The sequence below is a fragment of the Manacus vitellinus genome, unplaced genomic scaffold, assembly GCF_001715985.3.
Source record: "Manacus vitellinus isolate BGI_N305 unplaced genomic scaffold, ASM171598v3 scaffold_8_pilon, whole genome shotgun sequence".
NCBI classification, from domain to species: domain Eukaryota; kingdom Metazoa; phylum Chordata; class Aves; order Passeriformes; family Pipridae; genus Manacus; species Manacus vitellinus.
Window position 1 is genome coordinate 19,617,405 of NW_021940864.1, and position 10,236 is coordinate 19,627,640.

General features: G+C 42.7%; 1 long non-coding RNA gene across 1 annotated transcript; it reads right to left on the reverse strand.

The window, feature by feature from the left end:
• Nucleotides 1-7,496: 7,496 nt before the first annotated feature.
• On the reverse strand, nucleotides 7,497-10,084 carry LOC115308012. The gene is made up of 3 exons (XR_003916364.1): nucleotides 9,520-10,084; nucleotides 8,528-8,677; nucleotides 7,497-8,119 (listed from the first exon to the last, which is right to left on the reverse strand). It is a non-coding gene; the product is annotated as an uncharacterized LOC115308012 (long non-coding RNA).
• Nucleotides 10,085-10,236: the final 152 nt, after the last annotated feature.

Sequence of the window (10,236 nt, forward strand, 5' to 3'; positions counted from 1 at the left end):
TTTGTAGTTATTTCTTGGTTTTCTTCTGTATTTTTTTATTATATACCTGAGTTTATTTGTTGACATTTGACAGCTAAATTTTCCCCTCCTATTTTCTTTTCATTCTGTTCAGTGAAGTGCCTGGTCCCTTGTAAATTCACAGAGGAAGGGGGGAACTGATTTTCTTACTTGCCTTGTTATTGAGGGATATCAGTGCAGGGAAAGGAGATATTAAAGGGAAGGCTGAATTTTTCTACAATTCTTCTTTTTACCTGGTGCTGTTTTGGAACACACAAATGCTTTATGGATAGTTTCCTTTTGCAGGTTGGTTTTCATGAAGGTCTCAGTGCATGCAATGGCAAACAAGTAATTTGGACAATCATGTCCTTCAGACAACCTTACTCAGTGCTGTGTTATCTGTGTGGGACGTACTCTTAATTAACCTTATTTTGGGGGAAAGGACAATATAAATCTATTATCCTTGTTCTGTTCTCTCCTACAGTTGATTCTACAAGTAGTGGTGGTGGTCAGTGCTGAACCTGGCTGGCCATGAATTGAGAGGAGCTAGCAGCAAGGGCAAGCAAGAGCTTTGCAAAGGAGAAATTGGGAATTGTTACCTCGTATTTGTCTAAAGCTTTCCAGGATGTGAACCTTCCTCTGGTATAAATTAAATAGTACTTCTTTTCATGCCCTTTATTCATATAATTGTTCTATCCTTGAATGAAAATCGGGCTCTTTATTCCTTGAAGGAAGGTTAATTTGGTCTTTTTTGAGGAAGAAGTAAAAGGTACTCCTTGAACCAGTAATGGACAGGAACAGGTGGTGTAGGTGATGACATCTAGGCAGACTGGCAGACAGAGGCATTAACACTGTAATTTCATGAAATGGCATATATTTTTATTTATGTATTTTTTCTTTTTTCTTTCCTTTTTTTTTTCTTCTTTTTTTTTTTTCCTGTGGTTTCCAGAGGCATGCAGTAAATGATTTATCCACTGTACTGATCCCCTGTGCTGGCAGAGCTGTAGCATAGTGCACTGACTGGGAAGCCTAATTTCTAGGCTGGCCTTGGACTCTTCCAGATCCTCAGGAGGAGGGGTGAGTTAATGGGGTTTTACTTGTGTGTTTGAATGGTACAGTACAGCATTACCTCTCCTTCCTGACCCAGTTCTCTAAAAACTGCATAAAGCATAAGAAAATACCATTCTCCTGGTTTTTTGAAAGCTGCTGATAGGAAGGAAACAATCATAATTTGAATGTTTCTATCTTTACACTACTTCGAACCATACACAAATACCTAGTAAATTCAAAAGACAACTCTGAGCCTTCATTTGATGCTTCAGCCTTTAGTTTGCCATGATGGAGGCTGGCACAAATGCCTTTCTCCTGGATAAAGTTTGTTCCAAAACCAAGCTTGATGAAGAAGCAGTGGAAGAAGAGCCACAGAAAAGCTGCTGGCATCCTGTCAAACTGTTGTAAGTCCAGGTGGGTTTTTAATACTACTTCCACTTTCTTTGAACAGGCATTTGGAAAGGAGAAGCAGCCTTCATATATTTACAAAAGTAATGTTTTCGATAAATACAGTCAGTTTTTTGTCTGGAGTAGTCTCTTGGGCAGGTGAGTCTTGCTTCTAGCTTGCTGGAATTGTGTCATTGACTGAGGTTTAACTGAGCAACAGAAAGGGTTTGGGGAGGGGGGATTGTTTGTTTGTTTTAGAATTTTAAATGGCATGTGAGCAGGGAAGAAATGCATAAACCATCATTCTCTTAGTAATTTTTTTTCTGAATGTATTTTTGCCATAGTGGTAAAAAGTACAAGTAGTAGATGAAGATATAAGGTCTCTGCCATTTGGCAGTTATCCCAGGATCGCCATCTCTGGAAGTGTTCAAAAGACACGTGGGTGTGGTACTTGGGGACATGGTATAATGGTGAACACAGCAGTGCTGCATTAACAGTTGGACTCAATGATCTTGGAGGTCTTTTCCGACTTTAATGATTCTACAATTTCTTTATTCTTGCCAAGGAAATAAACACCCAATTCTTATCTAAGAGAAGCTTCACAGAGAACTTTAATTTCGCTCATGGAAACAGCAGGAAAAGGTGGCAAAGGCCAATTATTTTTTTTATCCCGGTAAACCCCAAACAGTTTTCAGAAATAGCTACTGGAAGTAAGTAATGATAACAGAAGTCTTGTTAAAGAAAACCCAAACACTAACATCTACCAAACTAGTGCAACCCAAAGCATGACAAAACTGTATTTCTTTAGTGCAAAGGGCAGAAGAAATCACATGAGACAGGTTTTTATGGGGTGCTTGATGTGTTGTTTTATTACTCTGAACATTACAGAAACGTAATGGGATCAAAATCACTCTCTGAGACAGAATTCAGTCCCCTTCTGCCTGCTGCACGGTTAAGTGCACACAGCCTACGTGCCACCACTGTGGGAGTATAAAGCAGCCATAAAATTTATTTTACTAGACTCCTCTGCCTCCGTCTAGCATGAAGAAGAGAGATACGCAGGTTATGGTTGCTGGACTGTCCTTTCTACCACCTGTTTTCAGCCAGTAGGGAGGTATTCATGGTTGTAACTAACTTGAGCAAAACAATGTAGCTGTGGACTGTTCTATTCTGCCCTGGAGCAGAAATCCGAGGCTCCATATTTAGAATTAGTTTCTGGGGTTTGTTTTCTGATCCCACCTCCACCTCTTCTTGGGCTGTCTTGCTTGCAATGAGAAGGCTGATTACCATATGTTAGCAGTTCTAGGCTCGGGTAAAATGAGTCAAGCTGCTGTTACAATTCCCATGAAGTTGTCCATCAACTGGGGATGCAGAGAGCAGACCCATTAGAATTGTTCAGGCAGGTGGTGGAGAACAGTTGAATACCTGCAGGAAATAAAACCTGAATTCAGAGCTCCTTTGAGGGAAACAGCATTCCCTTTTCCAGCAGCCTAACTGAAGAATCTTCATTTTACAGACAGTAAAGCACACACAAGAGGTAATGTTCTCAGTTTTTAATCAAAAAGAATTTTTCTCCAAGAAACTGCTTTTATGGGAGAGTTTCAGCCAGAACCTACAAATCATTGGGGATACCAGCCTGTTTAATTTGCATACAAACTTTAGATGAATATAGAAACAGTAAGTCTTTAGGAGCCATGGTAGCTGTGAAGAATATGAAAAGCCCTGTAACAGCTATCTGGTAAAGAAATGGTAGGCATAGTCCTCATATCAGTACTCATGTTACAGTGTATTCATGTCCTGTCAAGAGATGAAAAAATGAAATTAAATGTAAATGCCAAATAATTAGATGAGAGAAGGACTCATAACAAGGCACCTACATGATGGGTATTTAGACATGCTTGATTAGTGGGAAAAAGAAAGAACAAAGTCAATTAGCAAAGGAATATCAGTTACTGCATTTTCTCCGAAGAACTGAAGGCTTAATGCAATTAAACCCATTTAAGATGGTGCTTTCCCAGGTATTGTTTAAACTTCACGTCCTTTGCCAGTTAGTTTCACACATATTTTTTTACCAAGTGTATGAGAGAGGTTCAAAATTAGTATATCTCTGTTGTGTCTTTAGACATACTGTCCAAGATAGGATTACAAAAGTAATTCACACATGTATTTTATGTATTCAGTGCAATGAAGTCACGTTATGGATTCAGTTTGGCTGGGTGAAAAAAAATCCCATATCTGCATTTGCTGTAGTATTTCATCATTCACATTGGATCTGTCTGGCATTTGAAATAAGATACAGGCATGGACAACCTGCTTCAAGCTGTCTACAATGTCTACAGAAGAAAGATCATCCAGGATACTAAATGACCCGTAATTATTTCTCCAAGAGTTGAATTTGTGCTTCAGAATGCAAGAAAGGCTTACAAGTTGAAAGTTTTAGTCCAAGTTTTTAAGATGAAACCCTCTGCTTTATATGGTTAGAATCATAGACCAAAGCATCAAATACATTGCTTTTAGTTATTCTACTTCTTACAAATCCTTTCTCCCAGTGAACTTCCTACATACACAGTATGTTCAATGACAGCTGTTTTCATTTTGTATTAAGCTTATGTTACAACCCACCCCTGAAGGCAGAGTAGCTGAGGTTCTTGTTAATAATAGATCCCTTGGGGTGGGTTAGAGCAAAACGACTGGTGTTTATAAATATATATATATGGCAGGTTTATTTCAGGACATTTTGGTTGCAATGGAAAGGAAGTATGTAACTGTTTTGGTTATTATCTGTAGAAATATAGTAATATAGAAGCATAAAATTAACACTTAAATTGTATGAGGAAATGAAAGGATAGGTGGAAGGCCTCAGAAATGCGTCTGGGGGTGCTTCAGGGGTCTTTGATGGTTTATGACACCTTCTAAGACATGACAGCTGCCTCTCACGTCAGCTAGTTATGGCTCATGAGAGGAGGGATGAATACCTTCAAGCCTACATGTGAATGTAAATGTCCTGATACCTCCCCATCTATCCCACCTCCACAGGGTCTGCTTCTCATCAGCCTTCTCCCTTATCTGGCTCAACACCCAGCTTGTAGCCTCCGGTTGTGGGTGTGCACCCCCTCTGCACCTGGGCTATTACCTTGCAGAGAGCCAGCAAAGCAGCTGCTTTTGCAAATGGCCATTAACATTTTGGTCTCTCACTGCTTGCCAAATTTCTTCCAGAAAGCTTTTTATGTAGAGGGAGGGAAGTAAGTAAAAGATTTGGGAATGTAGCAGTTGAATCTGACAAATGCTCAGCAAACTGGATTTTAGGATGAACATAAGAGTTTGCTGTAAAAAGCCCATTGTCTTTGCTGGCTTTTGATTACTTTCCACAGGAGCTAAGAAAATGTTATCTGAAATTGCTGGACTTCGGTAAACCTGTTCTGAGAAGGTGAGTGCAGATTTGCATGACTGGAATGGTATCTTTTCCCCTTTGGTATGAGGGCACGTTCTTTTCATTATTATTAATGTGATTAATCAGTGAGGCTTTTTCTATATTCTTACTGGTTAAACCTGCTGTTCACGGGTATGTCTGTAATTTAAGCTTTTTTGCCAGCATCCAAGAAGACTCTGTATGTGTGGACTCCTTTATCTTGATTAAACAGTGTTATTTTAAAAACAAACATTAAACTTTTATGAAATAACACTGATTCCTGAGTGCTGTTTGTTTAAAAATTATTTTCTAAATAGAATTAAAAAAGTACAGGCTACTTTCAGGTATTAATAGTGGCAAAAGAGGGCGCTGGATTCTGAGGTTTCTTGATTCCTGAGGCTTTTATGTCCCTGCAGTAATGTCACTTTGTCACTTGGAAGAGCTGCTTAAATTAGGGAAAAAGGCTTTTTAAAGCTCCTGTCTCTATACTTAATTTGGAATCTTCTAGCTATTTTTAAACTCAGCTACCGTGTTAAATTATTCATGCAAACTTTTTTGTTATGTGTTCACAGAAATGTCTTGTTGATTCTTTCTGCAAGTATTTCACCTGAAGGGAGATGGTGCTGTGTTTCACTAACAAAAAATGTCCTGACAGCAGCTGCCAAACACAAAAAAGAATAAAGACAAACAACAGACAGCCTGCTTTTTTGTGCAGAGATTTATCATAACTGTTTATTATTCTAGAAAATAACGTGTGAGAGATTGCTTTACTGTATGGGTCATCCTGCTTTATATATGATGAAAAAACACAAACTAGTTTGTTGCTGCTGCTCAGGGACTAACACTTTAGAAATATTTATTTTCTCCACACAATGCTAACATGTTTCCTAGCAGTGCTGCCTGGTAAGTCGTACCCGTCAGGATAATCTTAAGTATTGAATTGTCAGCTCTGAGCATGTTGTTGTGTTGTAGATCATCTCCCTTTCTCCTCACTTAATTTGCTCCTGCAGAGGCTGACTAGTAAACTAATTACCATAGCCATACTGACATCCTTTGGCTGATAGAGGTGTAATCCAGGGATGGATTCAAACATTGTGTCTAGAAGGGACAACCTGTACTTTAATTGTATTCGAAACATCAGAGTAGCAGATATCCAGCTACTCTAGAAAATACAGTAAGCATGCATTTCTGCTGATAAGTCATTCAGGAACTTGGTACAGTATAGCTGGTGAAATAATTAACTGCCACACAAAGGCTGCATTTTAACCATGTTCCTCAGCAGAAATTACCTCCTGCCTGCAGGAGATGCTAAACCTGGTAGCCTGACAGCTATGAAGCTGCCTGCATCTCCATCTCCTCAGGTCCAGCCAGTGTTAAGGCTGAGTGTGTACTCCCAGTAGTCACACACACAAACATGTCTGGGTGTATGCACATGGCCAGCCACACAGATGAACACACATACAACCAGAAAACAGCACTTCTAAAAATGGAAACAGGATCAATGCCATAATCATGTTTCCCCCTCTGGAATGAAAGTCTGTCATGGACCATACATCATGACAAACAACAGAGGTTCCCTGAGTGCTGCTGGCACTCAGACCTGCTTGCACCCACAGACATAGGCACACACAGACTATGGATCTCTTCAACAACTGGCCTTAGACAGTCCACCCTTTAAACTGGTCCCGGTGCCCTCTCATCTCTACTGGGGCAGAACCTTACAGCACAGCAGTAAGGACTTAGGAGTTTGGAGAGCTGAAAGTAGTCAGAAGCTGGAAGAGTATTAAGGGAAGTGTCCTATGCCATTGTCCTGCTCTTGATCTTCTGTGGTACCTGCTTTTAGTTATACTACCAACAGGCTACTCAGAGCATGGTCTGACCCGGAACTGACGTTCCTACACACCTGGCAAATACAGGTGTATGTCTGGCAGCATACACCTGGTCTTTTAGCTGCAACGCAGTGGCTGGATTCTGCTGCATCCAAGCACTCTGAAAAAGCTACAGCATCCTCAGAGAAATCAATAAAAAATTTGATTTTGGTGATTAGCAGCACTTCAACATGCACACTCTGCACCTTGTAACACTCCAGTGTGTTTCATGCTTTTCCACAAGTGCAAATTTCAGGATGCCTCTGTCATGGGGATTTTTGACAAGCACAGAGCAAAGAGGCAAGACCTGAGGTGGGGTGGTGTAAACACTGAAAATAATTTGGCTGTAATGAAATAAAGCCTGCCTTAAGGTTGTCTTTGGCCAGGTTTCCTATGGAAGTGAGGTTTAAACCATCAGGGGGTGTATGTCTTCAAACTCAGTGACCTGGGCAAGTTCAACAAGCTTCCTCCACACAGGCAGCAGGTTCTTCTGGTGCAGAGGGGCTGCAACCTTATGCTTTATTAGATGTGAGAGAATCTGCTCAGGAGGAAGTCTCCTTTATCTTCAGTCAGAGCTCACATCATCCCACACACCAAAACCAGTCAATCACGAAAGGCAAATACACAGGAAACCAATTGTCTTTGTTAAATGACAGCTGGCATCCAAGCAGTGGAGCACCTCACATCTCTCAGAATAAATACTTCTGGGCTGTGGAGCCTCAGGCCACACATAGGCTGCCAACTTCCTTAACCTGTGTCTCACAGCGTGAGAGCACCTGACCAATATCCACCACACACATCCATATTCCTCCAGGGCTAAGGGGGCCAGAAGGGGTTTACAGTGGTCCACTCCTGAATGGAGAGGACAGCAGCAGCCTGGGCTGGTTTGCTTCTTCCCATAGGGGAAATTGGTGTTACATGGCTTTCTCAGTGCTGGCACAGTGTAGGGAGTCATGTATGGCTCCAGCCAGGACAATGCTATGAAGCTGCCTGAGGAACACATGGACTCCCAGACCTACAGCTCCCTGTGAGTGAGATGGGGAAGTAGCTGTAGCAAACTCAAACCAGGGAGAGAACAAATATGAGGAGAGCTGAGCTCAGTTCTGCAGGTTGACAAGTCTGCAGAGCTTTGTGTAGCACATGGAAATCTACCCCAGTTACAGCTCTGGTGTAAGCCAACAGCCTGAGTGGCTGCTGCTCCCAGAAGTAACCATTCTAGAGACTTCTGTGATGTCATTGCACAATAGCAAACTGCTTGGGACAGTATTACTTTGTTCAAGTAGCACTTGTATGCCAAACAAAAAACTAACTGTCCAATGTTCAGATGGATTTCCTCTGGAAGGGCCAGGATGCTGTACAGTTGCCATTCACACCTCTCATGCCTCCAAAATCTGGGTGATGAAAAACCCTACAGAGATAGGAAAAGAAAAAATCACAACTGACGAGACACAGAATGACAAAACAAAGCTCTCTTCCCTGTCCTTAGGAGAAAATTGTAGCTGCCTGCTCCAGGTTAGCATCACACCTCCAGTTGTTCTCCCCAGCCACAAGATCCATATCGTTTTCAAGAGACTGCTGGTTCCCACAGCACAGAAAGGACAATAATGCAGTTGCAGAACTAAGTGATGCAAACGGGAGAAGATGCCTTCCAAATTGTCCCTACCATGCAGTGTTGGCACAACTGAATGAAAGAGAGAAATCTTATTTATTTCTTTCAGAAGGCAGATGTCATTAGCTGAGTGCCAAGATGAATACAAACCTTATCCCTTGCCTATGCTTATCTGAATCATCTGAGTAGTGTCAATATGGTGTTTACCTGCAGTAAATGTAGATGACAGCAAATGTTCCCTTGAAATTAGCACAAAATCCTCACTTCTCAACACGTGCAGATTCAGGAGTGGACACAGAAACAATGTCTATATAAGAAAATGAATTTTTTCATGTACTGCTTGCTCCTAGTCCTTGCCTGTGGGAAGAAAAAAAAGAAGGTTCAGAAGTAAGGGCTAAATGTTATAAAGACAAGAAGCAGCAGCAACTGAGGAGCAAGGCCAGACTGGACATACGGCACTGCTTTGTACACTTAAGCTGTGCAAGCAAGGTGAACTCAACCATTATATTAAAAAAACCAAACAATCAAAACCAACAACAACAACAAAGTCACAAACTTTCAGCAGCAGTGTTGAATTTGTGAGGAAACAATCTAATCCTCCAAACCCCCAACTTAGACTACCCATCAGGCAAGGCTCCCAGGCAAAAACCTGGTAATGCTTTGAATAAATTCCACATTAATGGACTAGAGTAAAAGCAGCTAATTCTTAATAGCAGTGATAAGACAGCTTGTCAGAAAACTTAATTTCTTTTTGTTTTTAAAAAAAATTGAAGTAGCCTAAGGCTACACTTTACCAGCCACTATACAACTAGAAGCAAATACACAAAGAGGAAAGCCATATTATTTCTTTCACATTAAGATTTTAGTCTTAGGGAGGTAGTTTTCCCATAAATGTATAGATTGACCAGTCTTTAGTAGCAGAACTGGTGACTGAGCTGTCTTTTAGTGAAGAATTTCTAGCCCTTCGAGGTACTGTTTCTTTATCCTCCAACGTATCTTGAGGCTACAAGAGGCTTCGTACTTTGACTGCAGCTTTTCCTCTTTATGCCTGCCAAGGGCAATTTCATGAAGTACAGGACTCCTCTCCTGCAGTATCAGCTCACTGCCGGTGAGGGACTGGGATTGCTTTTGGCTTTCCCTGGCACGGCCCAGCCATCCGAACAAACCCTGCTTTCTTATCCATGCCTCCTTTCCAGTACCGATGTGCTTTCTGCGGGACTGCTGCATCTCAGGCAGGGGGGCAGTGCTGCCTGACAGAGCTGGGCAGAGCAGGCAAAATTGTCCCCTGTAACCCTGTAACTTTTGTCATTAATGATGGATCTGTATCCACGTGCACGGCCTTCCCGCTGAAGATGCTGGCAGCTGAGCGACTGGAAGAAGTGAACGCTGTTACACCCCTCCTCTGCCCCCAGAATTTAAAATAATTTAAAAAAACCGCTGGCAGAGCGTTGCCTCGAGGGGTTTCACTGCCAGCACGGAGCCCTCGGCATCCCCGAACGCCACGTCCCCACCGGGACAGCGGGGCACCGCTGCAGACCGCGCCGCCGGGGCGCGGGGCACAGGCGCCGCCCAAGGATAAACGAGTCCCGCGGATCCAAATTATTAATTGAACTGAAACGATTTCGGTTTATCAATGTCATTCTCCCAGGGGCAACCCCCGCGACAAGCCTCGCCACGCGCGAGGCATGCCGGGATTTGTGGTCCCGGCGAGACCCCGCGGGGACGCGCTCTCGCTGCGTGGCGCGGCTTGACCCTTCCGCCACCCCGTCCTCCCGCCCGTTGCGCGACGCCGCTCGCCGCAGCACATTCCAGCGTGGGCCCCGCGGCGGGGAGAGGCGTGTTCTCCTTCCGGGTCTGCCCGCGGTACTGCCTGAACAGAGAAGTGCGGTCCTTGGCTCGTGCCGTGCTCCTGTCCC